The following is a 19,844-nucleotide window of genomic DNA, read 5'->3' on the forward strand; positions in this document are numbered from 1 at the left end:
GTAACGCATTGAAAATAGAAATTGTTCCTATACTTGTACCTAGTAGTTTGTACCGATATCTGTATTATAAAGTACCTACCAATCATAATTATGTAGATAAAGTTTAATTCATGTTTTGTCACGTAAAGATTAAAGTAAATACCTACTTAGACTTTATGGTTGTACCGACAACCGCGGTACTTATTATTATAAATTATAATGGAATTTATAGTGACAAACCGTGGAAGCGACCGGCTGAGCTTACAGTCGCCCGCAAAATGGCGTAGTGTACTGTTAGGTTGGTTAGGTACATTGTAACTTTTTATTATTTGATGAGAAGAGCCACTGACGTGTTTCTTATGGCTCTTCTAAAGGCGGGTACAGACTGCTGTAACGTAACATGCAATGTTACACGCAATGAAAGAATTTACCGTCCGCATTGTCGCAATGTATCATGCAATGTAACAAAATTCCCGTAGTGTGGACGCCTTGCGCGCACGAACCGTGCACACTACGCGCACGAACAGAGCATTTCAACTCGTGCGCGCCGCGATCCGCCATTTGTCGGTTTTTCGCCGAACATAAAGGGGCGCGCAGTGCGCACAAAGATGCGAGTACGTACGTGCTCAGATCGTGCGCACGCTGCGTCCACACTTATGAAATGCTCCTTTCATGTTACATTGCATGTTACGTTACAGCAGTCTGTACCCGGCTTTAGTAACTAAAATCTTCATTTCGAGCCGGTGCGGGTGGTAGAGTCACAGACAGCATAAGAGACACTAAGTAGTAGTCCTAATGAAATAAATAAATTATGATTTGATCAGGTACCTACAATCATTAGGCGGCCGCTACCTAGCGATCTTTTCCAGGCAACCAAAAGGCGTGAATAAAGAATCAACGAAATTATTATATTTTGTCGACTCTTCTTTATTTACTCCTCAAAACTTTAAAAAAACTCGATGGTAAAGGAAGTCTCACGATATAGGTCAGTTGCATAGTGAATACCTACGCCAATATTATTATACGAGCTTAGAATACGAAAGCTCACCTGCATGCCTGCACCTTTTGCATTTCCTACTTATGATCGGTTAGCACTATAATTTACCGTAGTATTGTGTTGTAAACGATTAGCTTCAGGCTATCTATTCAAACGGAACATTATGTAATAACCCCCTTAACAGGAGGTATAGTAGGTACGCGAAAGATCGAGATAGCAATCGGGGAGGGAACGGCCCGCACACCGGCACAGCCCCCTCGGTATCCCCGTGCGGACGAGCGCAGGTGACGTATGCGGGTATGCGGGGCGTCCCCCCGCCTCATACCCCGAATGCCATCACGACCTGTCGCGGACTACACATTCACCCTTTTAAATCGACCATTCGATTTTTTAGAATGAAAACTTTTGTTTAATCTCCCATAGGTATATCTCGCATACTTAATATTTTGATCATTGGTCAAAATTTGCTAGGTATTTTTCATAGTCTTATTTCAGTCCGAAATTGGTCACCTATCCAATTATTGACTTGGGTTTACGTTACTTAGCATAACAATCGATTGATATGCTATAAAGATCGTCAGATACCTAAGTCTAAAAACCAAGAAATTTCAACTTTTACAACTAGACTATCTCCTGGTGGCAAATAAAAAAGCTACCTGATCTTGACAATATTGAATCAACTGGTCCCGACGAAAGAGTTCCAAGAGATAGTCGAAGCTTTAAAAGAGCTTACAAAACTTTTAAATAGGACTTATTTTGATGAGTCAAGTATATTATTTCAAAGATAGAAAAGATAAAAAATCAATTTTATCGTACACAAATCTCTTAACTCTCTTAATCCTTTTCAATCAATTTAATTTATTTTAGTCTCTACCATAATATAGCTTATCCGTATCATCATAATCCAATAAAGCTAATTGAAAAAAATCACAAAACATTGATATGTGAAACGTGACGCGACCGAGTCAATGGACTCGCCATGGAAATTATAAGGTGATAAGTATTTCATTTAGCACGAGTTTTTGTGAAGCCGCCCTAGATACGAGCCGTGATTGATCGAGCAGGATACAAACGGCGCACCGCAAATGCAATTAGAAATAATGCTGGAGAAAAAAGTTGGCCAATACACTTAACAGTTAGCAGTATTTTTCTACATTTTTAGGTGTTTGAATCTTTGTTAGTTAAAAGTAAAGTGGGAACACTAGGTTTTAAGATTTGCCAATATACTCTCCGTCTCTTCGTTTTTACTACTTATTTTATGTTTTAAATAAAAAGATGATGCCTGCGACTTCGTCGTCGGCGTAAGTTTAGGTTGTTCAAAAATTCCGTGGGAACTCTTTGATTTTCCGGAACAAAAATAGCCTTTGTCCTTCCGCGAGAAGCAAACTATCTCCATACCAAATTTTCGTCAAAATCGGTTAAACGGACGGGTCTTAAGAAGCTAGGAGACAAAGACACAGACAAACACACTTTCGCCTTTAAGTATAATATTAGTATTGATTTATAGTTTTATTTGAACTGCTATTAATAAATGTTCCGTCGGATACCAAGAAGTATTTATGTAAAGAAATTAAAAAATATTTCAAGTGATTTCGAGAGTCAAAATTAAGATGTTGAATCAATTAAGTGCAAATTATGTTGGATTCTCAGAAGTAGTTAGCAAGTTCGGAATATTTCATTAATTTCTCTTTGCTTGAGCGATAAAAACATACATGTGTAAAGATTTTATATTATGATTAAAATCAAAAATTCGGCAATAAAATTTTACTATGATCTTAAAATAGATGTTGTTTTATTTATTGATCCAACACATATTGAAAATAATTTACAAAAAGTACGTCTTAGAATCTAACTTACCTAACTTAAACAGTGCCGTAAAATGTGTCATGCCAACGAAAAATGCTAAAACTCATTTAAATGTTGTTATTCTGTTAGATTCGAAACGTCTTGGTCTTAGTGATTATTATAATAATGATTTATTAATAAGTACTGATTCATTAAGTAATACCTATTAATGAAATCATATACAAGTTAAGTGAACTGAATATTCGCAAAATAATATCAATGTAAACAACCTCCCACCGATGACGCAAGTGTCTGTATGCAATATGCATTACGCTGATTATGGTGCAGAGAAAACTTCTGACGTACGAACCTTTGTCAGAAATTAGAATAACGTTTACATAATTACGATATAACGACTGCTTTATTAACTCCTACGTAATCAATATTTAACTAGAAGATGCCCATGTTTTCATCAGTGCAAAAGATTGTAGAAAAAGCGTTTTAAGCTGAAAGATACAAAAAACGTTTGGTGTTAATTTTATTTATTTATATCTAGAGATATTAATTAGGTTATAATTATTTTGTTACCAATACAACCGTTTTATTAATATTTGCCACTATTTTGATAGTTTTATGTAGATAAAGATAGATAAAGTTGATTAAACATATAGATATAATATGTACATAGATAGGTGTATTTTAATTAAACTTTCAGTTGGAGATTTTAGATGTATTTTTAAGTTACGAACGCTGCAAATACCACACAGAAAATCACCATCTTATTAACTTGAGGTTTTAATAAAATTATTAAAATAAACAAAATCATTGTTTATTGGGATATTAATAACGTCAGCGCCCACAGACACAGAACGTGATATGTATTTATTGCCTTATGAAATGTAATAAAGATACAAGGTGTTCTGCGTTAAATCTAAATCCCACTCAATAAATAAATAGGTAACCTATACCTACTTCAAACTTTAATTATGTATCTTAAAACTAGATGATGCCCGCGACTTCGTCCGCGTGGATATAATTTCTTAAAAATCCCGTGGAAACTCTGATTTTCCGGGATTTTTTATTTTTAGGGTTCCGTACCTCAAAAGGAAAAAAGAAACCCTTAGAAGAAATACCCGAGTACGGAATCCTCGGTGCGCGAGTCTGACTCGCCCTTGGCCCGTTTAATTATTCTGATACAAGTAAGCACTTGACTGCAATCTCACCTGGTGATAAGTGATGATACAGTCTATAAGATGGAAGCGGGCTAACTTGGAAGGGTTATGGCAGTTTCTCCTGATCGGTTTCTACTCTGCAACGTACGAGAACGCTAGATTGCTTGGTAAAACGTAATCTTGTCCAAATTCCATCAAAATGGGTTAAATGGATTGGCCGATTCCCTGGATTTTAATTTAAGGAATCTCCATCGATAGCTTTGCACACGTCAGCTAAATATAAATTGCTATTATAAATGCCCATATTCTTAATATAAGCTCTACCATATAATTAATAAATTATACAAACTAAGCAGAGAACTAACGACCTCGACCGTAGTGGAACATTGCTAGATAGACGCCGAACTCGTGTCCTTAACGCATTTTTTACAGCATTCCAAGCGATCATTGACCTCAAGTACAAACATATAGCGTTTATTTATTAATAACATGCAGCAAAAAGCTTAGAGGATAAGTGCGTTTACATGTCGAAAGTCGCATAAACAACGTCCCCGACACAAAGCTCATCTCAAAGTCAATCGGACTCAACTACCTATAATATTACGTTCTACGTTACACACACCAGTTTCATTTTAAATAGTAACTACCAGTTATGTTTAATGTAATGATAGTCAAAATTGGAGACAATTGTACAGATTGGTACACACTTTATTTCATTTGACAAGAAATGTTTAAAGTGCCTACTATTTTGAAGGAACCAGTGGTACATAATATTATATCTACTGTAGATGCATTTGATGATTCAAAAGTACTTTTAAATGCTTGAATTTAAAAAAAATCTATTTCTAAAATCACCAATACGGGTCGCTTACACTAGTTTTTCGCGCCTTGATTCAGATTTCAGGCATAGGCAATATTTATTGTTTTGTTGGGATTTCTTATGAATCTGGTCATAAGATTTGTTTGCGCATATATTAAAAGAGAATAGTTGTCATTTATATACCTAAAATGTACTTATTTTAAAAAATATACGTAGACGTATAGATAACATTATTAATTATATTATAATCACATAATAACTCTTATGTTTCGTCTATCAAAATATGGGAAAATCCTATTCCACATCCTTTAAGTACTTAGTGGAATTTCTGCTTTGACTAATTTAAATGCTTTGTATTAAGTGATTTATATACACTGCAGGAGTTTTTATAGTTGTTAATTTATTTACACACGGGGCCGTATAGCTACCTAATCTAATTACGAAATTCATTTTGGTCGTAAAAAAACTGTAATGGCGCCATAGCGGACTGGTCGAAAGAATCTTGCCTCTGATAGACTTATTTTAATTAATTTATAATACATTGTCAATTATTCTGTAGTTCCGGTTTCAGATCCTCCTCAGTAAGTACCTACAGTAGTCGTTTTTACCTCCGCAAAAAATGTGTAATGAATTTTCAAGCTGGTCTTTTTGGGAAATACCTTCGAGTGGAGCATCTTCTATTTATGTTTCATTGGTATTTGCGTGGCACAACTTCATTAAAATACACGAATAAACATGAAATGTTTGTAAGGTCTAGGATGAGAACTCAATATTTCTTTGAAAGACATAAAAATAAAGATAAAACATTTTTGTGCCATATATCACCTACCTGGGTTTGATTATCCCGGCGCCTAGTGTTAGACACTTGAGTATCTCAAGCAAAAGAAGCGCCGGAATAAACTGTCTCATGAGTGGCACAATCCGAAAAAAACTGGCCAAGTGCGAGTCAGGCTCGCGCCACGAGGGTTCCGTACTACAGTCGTATTTTTTTGATATTTGCACGATAATTCAAAAACTATGATGCATAAAAATAAATAAAAATCTGTTTTAGAATACACAGGTGAAACCCTTTCATATGGTACCCCACTTGATATAGCTATCTTACTTCGAAAATTGAAAATACTAATTACTGTTCTTGACCACAATTTAATTTTTTTTGTGTTCTGTAACCACAAATTCACGGTTTTCAGATTTTTCCCCGAATGTCTGCTATAAGACCTACCTACCTGCCAAATTTCATGATTCTAGGTCAAAGGGAAGTACCTTGTAGGTTTCTTGACAGACTGACAGACAGACAGACAGACAACAAAGTGATCCTATAAGGGTTCTGTTTTTCCTTTTGAGGTACGGAACCCTAAAAAAGTCCCACCAACTCAGCATATTGCTCTAGGTATGTCTTGTACATACACAAAAATGCATACAGCGTTGGTTTTCAGCCGGAACCCCATTACTAGAGAACTTAAAGCATTTGACTGCGATGTTATTTAGTAGTAGGTAAGAGACGATTTAATCTTGGAAGAGCGCTAACCTGAAAGGGATTTGGCAGTCGAATTATTTTTTTCGATAAGTAACTAATTTGTAACGACAACTAAAATATAATATAATAATATCTCTGAAATTAAATACAGTAGCCACATCCGGTAACGCGTATTGTTACACTTTTAACTCCGCCATCGTCAGTCAATCATTAATTGTCATTAAAAATTCTTACCGTACAATGACTCTCATAAAAACCAGTACAGTGATAATAATATTATATTAGGAATAAAAAATATTAATAGTAGGTATACTTACTTACTGTTGAACTTAGTATATGCTTGAAGTATTTCATCATACCGATAAGCTGTAAAATGTACCAACTTGTAAACAAGAAATGTTTAGTTGATGAAGAGTTTTATAAAACTAGAATAGAATAGTTTTATTGATAGGTAGGTACTTAACTATTAATGCCAGGCATGCGTTGCAACTTGCAATGCGACTCGCGTGCCACTTTTTGTATGTTGATAGTAGAGAATTTTTCCCGCAAGTCTCAACAACAAATGTACTTACAAAGTTACCTACGTTACCTACCTAGTTAAGTTACGTTTATTCACCGCTCTATCAAAATTTACCAATATTTTCACCATCTATATTATATATATTACTTGCTAATGCCCGCGACTTCGGCTGCGTGGATTTGTTTTTAAAAAACCCATGGAACTCTTTGATTTTCCCTAAGATATAATTCTAAATTAAATGATACAAAGGGTAATTTTGGTCTAAATTAAATACTTGAGATGACGAACAATTTAATTTTGATAAAGGTTAATACTATGATAGTAAAAACACCTTCGAAAGGCATAAAAATGGTTATTGTGAGCCTACCGCAAATGAAATGCTATCGCGGACTTTTTTTTATAGAAAAGTTAACTATTGTTATTTTTACTTGAAATTTGAAACGTAGCTTCTCTCTAGGGGGTGGGTATCAGATAAGAAAGGATCCAACTAAATTCCCCCCCCCCCCCCCCCTAAGGGGGTGAAAGGGGCGGTTGAAGGTTGTATGAAAGTCCTATGTTTTTGAAGTTAGAGAGGTGAAAATCGACATTTAGGTTCAATTTGGGAAATTACCCCCTTAAGGGTGGTAAAATAGTGGGGGAAGTTTTTAGAGAAAGTTTTAACTACTGTTATTTTTACTTGAAATTTGAAACGTAGGTTCTTCCTAGGGGGTAGGTATCAGATAAGAAAGGATCTAACTAAATTCTCCCCCTAAGGGGGTGAAATGGGGGTTGAAAAGTTATAAGAAAATCCTATGTTTTTGAAGTCATATCTCTAATATGAAAATTGGCATTTAGGTATTCTGGTTTCCGTGCCTTAAGGTGAGACTGAGTAAGTAGGTAAGCGAGGCCTTTTGCAGCGGGATCGGATCTCATGAGAAACCAGAAATTTTACGCGGACTAAGTCGCGGGCAACTGCTAGTATTAGTATAGAAGTATAGATAACACCTTTAAACAACGTTGCAAAAGCACCAGAAATTTTAATTATTTAGTTACACCGATAAAAAATAAATAAAAAATACTAACATGATTTATGATGTTTGACGTCATAATATCACAAAAGCACATGACAATCTCACACAACAAAGCTGAAAAGACTAAAAACATCATGTAAATTTAGCTATAGACCACCATGGTTGTGGCCAGAAAAGCCGGCTAAGCATTCAAAAGAATTTGCTTTGTTTCGACCTGGGAACATTTTAGCGCCCACAAGACTTCCTCGAATGCATTTAGCAAACAATTGATAAAATTAATTACACAATAGATTAGCCAACCATTGTTCCTACAATCGAAATTTAATAACTTGACAATATATAAGGAGAGGATTTTATTAACCCCCACGGCGATTTTCTAAATCAAACCCGAGCGAAGCCGGGGCGGGTCAGCTAGACAATAGGTACAATACAATGCAATGCAACTCAACGCAACGCGATGTAATGCAACGCAACAATACAGACACACAGACAGACAGACAGACAGACAAACAAAGTCATCCTATGAGGTTCCTTTCTTCTCTGGAGATACGAAACCCTAAAAATAACGTCAAAAAAGCGATGGCCTAGAATAAGTATCTAAATCCAATAATCCTTGCTTTCTAATTAGGTAATACTGATGCAGCCTACAGGGTTGTTGTAACTTTTAAACGATGATATAGAAAAATTAAAGTCCTAAGAAAAACAATTTGAAGTTTTGAAAAAAACCGGCCAAGTGCGAGGTAGACTCACGCACCGAGGGTCCCGTACTCGGGTATTTTTTTCGACATTTTGCACGATAAATCAAAAACTAGTCTGCATGAAAATAAATAAAAATCTATTTTAGAATGTATAAGGTAAAGCCCTCTCATATGATAATGTTACCACAGTTTAATGAAGTACTCAAGGCTGTGATGTTACTTTGAAAATAGAAAATACTAATTACATATGATTTGTTCATGAACACATTTTTTTTGTGATGTAACCACAAATTCATGGTTTTTGGATTTATTCCTGAATTTGTGCTATAAGACCTACCTATTTGCCAAATTTCAAGATTTTAGGTAATTTTTTTTTCCTTTTGAGGTACAGAACCCTAAAAATATGAAAACCATCACGAAACTCCACATAAAATAGTAATTCCGATAGTTCAGAACAATTAAATCGCAGGGTTGAATAAACAACATACTGGTTTAATACTAGTTGTACTACAACATAGTTTCAATAATTAGGTAGGTACTTGTATAATAAAGTGTAATATAACACTTATTATGCTTGCAATAAAGGTTTGATTGCTCCAAATGACTGTCTAATTAGTATCGGAGGTTTCATTAGCGGGAACAGGTTTTTGTTAATTTTATAGTCACGAATAGTATCTACAATTTTTACCCTATCGTTAAAAGCACACGAAGAAAACAAGGTGTTTCTTAATTACCAATTTCAATTTGTGACATGTAATTTGGTATGTTGAAGTCTTTTCTTCTTTCGCACATTCTAGTAAGAGTCGCCATTAAAATAAGGGCAAGAAAAATTACCAAAAGATGTTTTTATTTTTTAATATCTTTTAAAATGATTTTTAACGAAAACTTATCAGAGATAAACTATCTTATTATTTCATATTAGTATTATCAGTATTATTATTTCATATATCATAATACATATTATATTTATCTCTTTTATTATTTATCATGTCATATTATAGTCGTATACACACATTTTTGTGACGTCAATAATTAAGATTACTAATAAAGATAACTTCATTCACTAAAATCCATCAAAGAATTTTTGAAGGTAAGTACCTACGATAATTTGAAACTGACGGAATATATTAAATAGGCACGTAAATAGATAAAAAAGATAAAAGCCTGCTTATGATCAATAATATAAAATTATCAGCAAAATAAAAACATTTAATGTTATTTTATAAATAAATACCGATTCACTTCGACAATCTAATAAGATATTGTTTCATTTTGATTATTACGATGGGAAAAACCAAACATTAGGGATGAAGATATAAAAAAATAACGTGATGGAAACTACAAAGTTCAGTTGGTAAATTCCGATAATGAGAAAGTTGTGGTTCGAATTCAACGCGTCTGTAATTTATTATATGATATTATTATGCGTTTTCAATCTCAACACATGTACGTGCGTATGTTGTGAGCTGTACCTAGTTTACAGCTTTTTTATGCTTCAATTAAATTCGTTGTTTAAATTCCTTTTTATTACTTTTTTTACGACATCGAATCTATTTAATATAGGTTCTCGTACTGTTACTTCACTGATCCGTGGTGCTTGACCGCATTTTTTAATTATTTTTTTTAGTTATTTAGTTTTTAAGTTTTAATGTAACCATTATTATTCAATATAAAAGTTAATGAAATAGTAACGACTGACTTACCGAGTTAATATTTATATCGTATTGGTAAAAGTATGACGGACAAGTTTTATAATTATGGTAAGTAATAGTTCTAAATGAAAATAACCATAAAAGCGACTTTAAGATAAAGATAATTAAATTTAAGAGAGCCTTATGAATAAGGTGCATTAGATTACGTGTTATTTGTCTACTAAATCCGAGCGGTAAATAAATATTAAACATTGTGGGAACGTAAAGCAATTGCAGGTGGCTCGTAAACAACGATTAGATTAATAATCGTAAACAAATTATTCAAGCAAACCTGCTGAGTGCGCTGCGTTAGATAGCTGTTAATAATTTTATCACCCACATCATCTGCATATATACATCCCAGATTGACGGATTTAGAAAGCCGCCTTTTCGAGCGTAGGGCTCTACAACTCTACAAGAAGATTCGATCTCGTGTCGCCGGAGTACAGGCGGCGACAGAGCGTCACCTACTTTCATAGAAGCAACGGAGTGGCGGAGGCTACGCAAGGTCGTCGTAAGGCCAACCACTCGGCAGAAACTTCGTAGCGAACGCATACCAGTCACACAGCGAAACGCGGTCACAATAAAAACTGTTGGATATATTTCACGCGTGCGCAACATTATCTCGATGCTCTCGGCTCAGATTACTTAATGCTTCACCTAACTGTACACGAGCAGCGAAACAAGATCGGGTTTTTTCACGGCAAGTTCGTCGATCCGCGAGGGCGCGATCACAGCTCTCGGGGTGTAGTTCCGAGTTGCTGTTTCCTCCTTTATCGGTTTCGTAATTTGAAACTGAGATCATACATACACGAAAGCGTGCATAATATCGCATTATTTTTCAAACCTATTGAGGTTCCAGAACATCTCGTAGATCGCGAATGATTATGATCGATCGCGATAATGATGTGATAAAAACATTAAGCAGTCCGTATCCTGTTCACCAGTGGTACAGACGTTAGATTCAGTACTACTGTTCTTAAAATAAATAAATCTTAGATAGGATCATTTCATTAACATAACGATAATCTCTTGCTTCTGTGAATTATCTTGAACAAATATTGAAGGAAAACCCTGAATTAGCTTTTGTTATCTGAGATATATTTAGAACTACTTAGTGGGTTATTCATTCCGAATTAAAATCTTTGTCTTTACACTTTTTGTGCTAACACATTAATGTTGCTTGAATCTGCGTGATATTAATAAAATTATTAGTGTATTAAGTATTCAAAGGAAATATACCATTGATTTTTTAAGTAAATTAAATAAATTAAGGTACATCCTTGTCTTCTTAGGGTTCCGTACCTCAAAAGGAAAAAAAGGAAACCTTATAGGATCACTTTGTTTTCTGTCTGTCCGTCTGTCTGTCATGTCTGTCTAGAAAACCTATGGGGTACTTTCTGTTGACCTAGAATTATGAAATTTGATAGGTAGGTAGGTCTTATGGCACAAGTAAAGGAATAAATCCGAAAACCATGTTATTTGTGGTTACGTCACAAGAATTAGAATAAGAATAAAATGTGTTCATGAAAAATAATTAGTATTATAATTTTCAAAGTAAGATGACTATACCAAGTGGGGTATCATACGAAAGGGCTTTACCTGTACATTCAAAAACAGATTTTTATTTATTTTTATGCATAATAGTTTTTGATTTATCGTGCAAAATAAAGAAAAAATACGACTGTAATTCGGAACCCTCGGTGCGCGAGTCTGACTCGCACTTGGTCGGTTTTTTCTTAACATCTTCAGAAAGTTAAATGCCATAAGTAGATACTTACACGATGCTTAGTAGCCTCAACAGGTCAAAGACTCAAATCTGAAAGGTTCTTTATCACACATGGCCGAGTTCTAATAAGACTTATGAAAAAAACTTTTATGGTTTTGATAAGTGTCAGTTATATCACTCACTAATTAATTATGGGTCATCAAAAACCTAACCTACTTCCAGGTGACTAAGAAACTTGGATATTGTGGTAGGCGCACTCCTTAAATACAAGAACATTCACTGCAAATTGCAATGACTCTTATTTCCCTTCTCCCCTCCGACTAAGCATAAAACGTGTACTAGGTGTAGTTACAACAACTTACAACAGTCTATGAGCTAAGAACCTTTCATATTTCCGGTCGTTAGGACGTGTATTCCTTCTGCTTCGTTTTTGTATTATACCTAAAGTCTGGAATATACGCGCAATCCGCTACGTCAATGCGTAAGTATGTCTTCTACGTTTCCAATACGGCTCACAGAAGTACCTAACAATACAATGAACTGTTTAAAGCTTTTCATCTCACACTGCGTAGTGTACTTCAGATTTGCTCCCTTTGTTACGACTCCAAGGCACATGAGTAGATCTACCTACTCGTGTGTCCTAGGTACTCGCTTAAGCGCAACTTACACAAGTCATGTATAAAATCCCACAGCGTTAGTTCCACCCCGCTTTGTGTGTATCTGTAAAGCTCTGTTTACAATATAATCTTCAAAAACCAAATTGATAATAATCCATTACTCATCCCTTCGACGACGACGTAAAGGAGGTAGCATTCAATATTTTTCACTGTTAGTACAGTTGATTATGGTGGTCTCTAATTGAATTAACAGCCCGAACATAACATATCCATTAGGCCACTCCGTAAACACAAGAATGCTCACTGCAGTGACACTGTATTTGTACTATAATAAGACCATATTCACACTTATCCTAAAAATAACACTAAAATAATATTTAAAAAAAACATTAATGCGTGTAACCTTAACGTGCTGAAATGAAATTTTTTCATGCTGTGATATATTTGATAATACTTACCAGGTATGTATGTATGTATATATGAACGCGCAGATCTTTTAAACTACGCAACGGATTTAAATGCGGTTTTCACCAACAGACAGAGTGATTCAAGAGGAAGGTTTATAGCTATAGTTTAATTCTCAAAAAATTAGAGATCCCTAGAGAAATTTAAATAATGTGAATTAGGTCGGAAAAAAAATCCTCTCATTTGAGAGTTTCCGAGGCAACACCTCAGTAACACCACATTAGTATCGACATTGCACCCATGCGAAGCCGGGGCGGGTCGCTAGTGTACTATAAAACACCGCGATAAAAGATGGCGCCCTCAAAACAGCTATTCTGTTTTACTTCACAGAGTGTTGTGTTAAATAAAAATCTGAATATAAAATATAGTTTGAGCGATCACGGCGTTGGGTTGTCGATCTACGTTGAAACTATAAAGATACTTTAAAAATTCAATGTGAAGTGGAGCTTACCAGTCAACGATGCCGAGCGATGCGATTATTATCGAAGACAAGTTTAACGTAACTACAGAAGCCGGAACCTTTCGACATTAATACATTCGATTTGATAGCGACCACAATTTCTGATTAACTCGTTGTATTTGTTTAAAATAAAGTGTTGGACTTTATTTTATTTGTAGGTTAGCGATTGACTAAGATTTTATCTACGATAATGCAGTGTAAGATGAAACGTCATCATGATTTACCCATCGCCGGCTCACTACTGACTACAGGTCTCCTCTCGGAATGAGAAGGGTTTTGCAATAGTCTACCACGCTGGCCAAGTGCAGATTGGTAGACTTTATATATCTTTGAGAATATTATGGAGAACTCTCAGGCATTGCAGGTTTCCTTGCGATGTTTTTCTTCACCGTTAAAGCAAGGGATATTTAATTGGTTAAAACGCACATAGCTCCTAAAAGTTAGAGGTTGGTTGAGGATTGGACGCCAAATTACTTAATACATAAAACTTATGGAACGGAGAGCACTAACCCTTTTTCAGTTTCAGGAGTTTAGTGTTAACTTTCGTGCTAAAAAGTTGCACATAAGAAATATACATAAGAAATTATTATATTAACTCAACAGAAGTGTTCGTGTAAACACGTTTTTAGAACCTACCTATATTTTAATAAAACAGATTCAGGAACACTCCGGAAAACTTTTCCACTTATTTATTAAACCACTAACTTATTATAATCAGTACCCATATTTCAGTACCTACCCAATTACCCATATTATAAATGCGAAAGTGTTTGTTTGTTGGTTTGTTGTTCTTCAATCACGTCGCAACGGAGCAACCGATTGACGTGATTTTTTGCATGGGTATAGTTTAAAGACCTGGAAAGTAACAGGACAAAAGGTAGTCTTTTATCGCGGAAAATCAAAGAGTTCCCACGGGATTTTTTAAAAACCTAAATCCATGCGTACGAAGTCGCGGGCATCAGCTAGTTACCCATACTTTAATATTATAAATGCGAAAGTGTGGTCTGTCTGTCTGTCCGTCTGTCTGTCTGCTAGCTTTTCACGGCCCATCCGTTTTCACCCAACCGATTTCAATTCAATTTGGTACAGAGATAGCTTGCATCCCGGGGAAGGACATAGGCTATTTTTGATCCTGGAAAATCAAAGAGTTCCCACAGGATTTAAAAATTAATCCACGCGGACGAAGTCGCGGGCGTCACCTAGCCCTATATAAACAAAAAAATTTGTTAATGTGTTATGATAATAGTACATAGGTATCTACCCTGAAAACACAACGACGCTGCAAATTAGGAGTGACACAGGATGTACAAAATAAGGCAGAATTCCAAGAATACCGCACGTGCGTACGCAAAATCATTCATAATAATTAATTACAATAGTAAACGATAATAAATATACATATTTAACACCCGGAAACTATATAGATTAGCTCAGATTAGCTAGTTAATGAAAACGGAATTAGATATAATATTATATGGAAATGATAATCGTTTCTGTCCGTTTAAAGTTGCGTGTACACTATTTTATTTGCTTCAATAGTGATTTTTATACAACTTGTTGAACTTTCCTCGGGTAACAATGATAAAGATGATTTCTTGTAATAACTGAACTCCCCTCTCTAGTCAGTTCCTCATGACTGAGAATATGATTACCTACATGGCGAGTAGACCATATTAGAATATGACCCAAACCCGAAGTTACTGCATCCGTGGGGCGTATTGTCAGTACGTTCTTAGAGTGTCCTATCAAAAAGCTTGGCACCTCTTCCTGACTTATCCTATATTTAATTTTCGAGTTATAAAAAATGTTTTCAAAGTATTTTTAATACAGCTTTCAAAGTAATATGAGCTTAGTTACTTTCATTTACTTGGTTTACTTAATAACACCCCCATTTTTAATGAAAATTAAAACCGCAACATCACCACATTAACCACGAAACCACGTTATTCAAAATAGTGTTTTTTTTTTTTTATGAATAGCGAGCAGAAGAGAACACTGGTCACCTGTTTAAGACCGCCGCGCCACCCATGAACATTTGTAGCACCAGAGGAACTGCCAATGCGTTGGCGTTTTCAGGAATTCGTTGAACTTAATTGATTTGTTCGAATAACTAACTCCGTGCTGAAATTCAGTGGAATCATCGCGGAAGGAAGTTGGTTCAACAATTTGCATGTACCTACTTCGACTACTCGTTGCACCAGGCAACGAGTGGTCGAAGTAGGTATTCCCGGCTATACCAGGTGGTGAGGGTGAAATTGCTTTCGTATTCAGTGCGTACGGTGCGGTTGTAGAAAATGGAGGGTGGAATATATTTATATTTTCTGTTGACGGCTCCATTCTTCTAATTATATCATTGATTTATTATAATTTATGCGTATGTAATACAATACGTCTTGATGAATGTTATAAAAATATTCGCATTCCAGGAGCGCGTTGATGCACGTTATTTATAGAATACATTTTGCGGTTATAATCTGATACAATTCTACTTAATAAGAATTATTATGAGTTACTTTATTAATGCCCCAGACGTCGATTGAAAGGACAACCGAGTAATTGAAAGGTTGACTCATATTTTGCAAATATAAATTACACAAAACGACAAAGTTCATCAAAATATGCCTTGACCTGTACAGGTCGTTGGCCTGACATTATTTTGGACTGACTTCTCGCAGCCAATCAGATATAATTGGTAGGTATAAACTATAATGTTATTGAACAATGATGATAACTTATTAGTATTTCATTTGTAGATTTAATAGGTTACTGGTATATTTCTCGATATGAAGTAGGAATAGGCACAAAATTATTCTTTACGGTGACATACAATACATTTGGATACTTATCGAATTTTCTTTGACTTGCATAATAATTATGTGTAGTGTAGGTACCCAAATCCGTGCCCATATTATAAATGCGAAAGTGAGTTTGTTTGTTAGTTTGTCCTTCAATCACGTTGTAACGGAGCAACTGATCGACGTCTTTTTTGCATGGGTAGGTTCTCGTATAGTTATAGACCTCAAGAGTGACTTATGCTACTTTTGATCTCAAACAAACGAACAGTTCCCCGGGATCGCATGCTATTTTCCACGCATTTGTCCTTCAAGCACCTACTATGCTGTAACGGAGTTACTTTTATACCAGAAAATCAAAGAGTTCCCTCGGGATTTTTAAATACTTAAATCCACGCGAATGAAGGCGCGGGCATCAGCTAGTATACTATATTGTTTTTTCTAATAATCCTCCCTTTTTAATTAGAATAGAAACTTAATAATAGCAGTCATTTATGTAACTAACCAGGTATATACCTATTCGGTATTCCATTTTGGGCAACGAGATGATGCAAATATGGGTTGTTCCGTATTCATCCTATGATCTTCCAGCTATGGAAATATGCATACTGGAAAACTATTCCACAGAACAATAGGGTGAGGTATGAGATGAATTATTAATAGAGTTAATGAGGCGCACGGAGCGTGGCCGCGATAGCAGGGTGAGCGGCGCGACCTCGCCGCGCAGATAGTGCCCACGCAGCCTGATTGTCGCCAACACGTCCAAACCAACATTTTTTACATTCACCCATAATCAACAGTAGCCCTAAAGATCGAGTGTTAAAGCCCATTATCCTGTATCACATTTTAGGAAGTGCGTATGCCACACGTGCATTCATATAAAACTCCGGAACACGATCTACTCGATCACCGGAACTCAATCATCGACTGATCATCATCATCAACACGTCCAAAAACCAATACTTTTACATTCACCCATAATCGACAGTAGCCCTAAATATCGAGGGTTAAAGCCCATTATCCTGAATCACATTCTGGGTAGTGTGTATTATTCCACGTGAATTCATATTTAATGAATAAAAACTACTCAGGAAGACGATCTACTCGATCACCGGAACTCGATCTTCGATTCATTGTCGCCAACACGTCCAAACCAACATTTTTCATAATCACCCAAAATCAACAGTAGCCCTAAAGATCGAGTGTTAAAGCCCCTTATCCTGTATCATGTTCTAGGAAATGCGTATGCCACACGTGCATTCATATAAAACTCACATCACATCACAAACAAAAAGTGTTATTTCTTGTGCGATGCCAATGGTACGGAACCCCTCGTGTGTGAGTCCGACTCGCACTTGATTACTTTTTACTTTTGTCTTATGTGGAAAAAAGCTACATTACATATAATGTATAAACCACCTTCAATACAACAATGTAGTTTGTGCTTAATTCGATCACACTTCTGCCTGTCACCCCTACACCATATGGAGGCAATGACACTAAACGACTATGTTCTCGTGACAAATACTTTTCGCCCTACTTAACAAACACTGCCAGCACTACCAGTACCACCATAAATAAAGACCGAAACAGACGAACGACAATTCGAAGCGGCGCGGGCGTGTTCGCTGAAATAGCGCTTAAAGGATTAAAGTAATTTGTAAATGCTAAGATGCACAGTGCGTATGGTGGTGGTCGCCTGTAAAATAACGAAGTAAGAACTAACCCGCTATGCGAAGTTTTATTTTCTGAGGGTATCGGAGCTAAGCCGTGGTAGTCTAGTGGTTAAGGCGTCCGCTTCCTATTCGAGAGGTAAGCTAGGTTTGATCCTGGGCACGCAAGTCTAATTTTTCGGAGAACAGGTGAAGGAAAACATTTTGAGGAAAAGCATGAGATCTTAATGTTCTCAAAGGTGGGTGAAGTCTGCCAATTCGCACTTGGCCAGCAGCGTGGCGGACTATGGCCAAAATTGTCTCATTCTGAGAGGAGACCCGTGCTCAGTAGTGAGCCGGCGAACGGTTGATGATGACAGTGCATATTATTGTGGTTGTCACCTGTAAAAGCGAAGTGAGAACTAACCCGCTACGCGAAATTTAGTTTTCTGAAGACATTTGCCAGTCGTCCGCGGCGGCAACCTAAATGTCTAAAATCTAGATACCTTCTCATTTTTATAAGTCAAATAAATGTGAAGTCTTTTACCAAATACAGAAATACTTACCTAAATTATTGATACATAACATTCAACGAACTGGGTATTTCACAATACATATATTTATTGCTTGACAAGAGATAGGTAAGTAGGTAAGTACTTTATATATGTTGCAAAATATTAATTCGGATTGCTAGTACTGTGACCATTCGCGATTTGTGATAAGGGAGGATCGACGGCTACCCATTCAAACTATAGTTAAATAAAATGAATGGAAGTAGGTACCTACTACACTACATCTTAGCAATTCACATTACTCAAGTCATAATTCTCGGAAATCCTGACAACGATGTGATGAGGCGCTGCGGTTTATTATTATTAAAATATATTATAATGATTGATTCATTCATTAAAATATGTTACAAAATACAAATACAATGAATAATATAAATCAATGTGACCTAAAATTTATATGAAATATATTACAAATGCATATTAGGTATATAAATAAAGTACTTACTTACCTAATATTATAATAATAAATGCTATATTTGGGTTTTGAAAATTCCGTAGGAAATCTTTAATTTTCCGGGATAAAAAGTTGCTTATATGCCCTTCTTTGTGATGCAAGCCATGTCTGCGCCAAATTTCGTTAAAATCGGTTCAACAGATGAGCCGTGAAATACTAGCGGACAGACAGACAAAATTTCACATTTATAATATGAATGTTGAGTAGTACCTAATGGATGTTTATCTTTAAGTATGTCAAGTGGGAAAATTGTTACGGGCTGAGTTTAATTAATCTGACGGGCAGAATGTAATAGATACAATGAAGATAAGGCTTAAAATTACTAGAATATGTGCTAATTAGATTTGACTTAGTGAGCCAGTAATTAAATTACTCAATTAAGTAATGTCTAATAAGTGATAATGTAAGTAACTATCGGTCTATATTGACTTCATACTTCATTATGTAGGTGATTACTTGATTAGTATCCAATTGCTTCTAATGTCTACGAACTAGACTAATAATTTGGTATGCTTCTGAGTATAGGTACACACTACACATACAGATGTCAGTAGATGGGTAAACCCTACGGTACGCGACGCTACGCTACGCTACGCTACTATGTAGTCTGTCTCTACACGTATAGTCCGCGACAGGTCGAGATAGTAATCGGGGTTTTGAGGCGGGGGAACGCCCCACACACTCGCATGTCACGCGCGCTCGCCCGCACCGGGTTAGCGCGGGGGTTGTGCAGGTGTGCGGAGCGTTCCCTCTCCGATTGCCATTTCGACCTGTCGCGGACTATACGTGTAGAGGAGACACAGAGACACAAACTGCATATAATTGGCGTAGCGTAGGGTTTACGCATCTATTGACATCTACGAGCGTGCAAATAAATAAGCAATAGGTATTATATTGCCGTAAATATTCCGATGTGACGGACAGAAGTCGTGAACGATAAATATAACAAAGATA

General features: G+C 35.9%; 1 protein-coding gene across 1 annotated transcript in view; it reads right to left on the bottom strand.

Annotated features, from left to right (window-relative positions):
* Positions 1–19,844, bottom strand: part of cv-2 (crossveinless 2) — an 82,467-nt gene that overhangs the window by 55,378 nt on the left and 7,245 nt on the right. The gene's annotated exons all lie outside the window — the stretch shown is intronic.

Source organism: Maniola hyperantus, chromosome 3, assembly GCF_902806685.2.
Source record: "Maniola hyperantus chromosome 3, iAphHyp1.2, whole genome shotgun sequence".
NCBI classification, from domain to species: domain Eukaryota; kingdom Metazoa; phylum Arthropoda; class Insecta; order Lepidoptera; family Nymphalidae; genus Maniola; species Maniola hyperantus.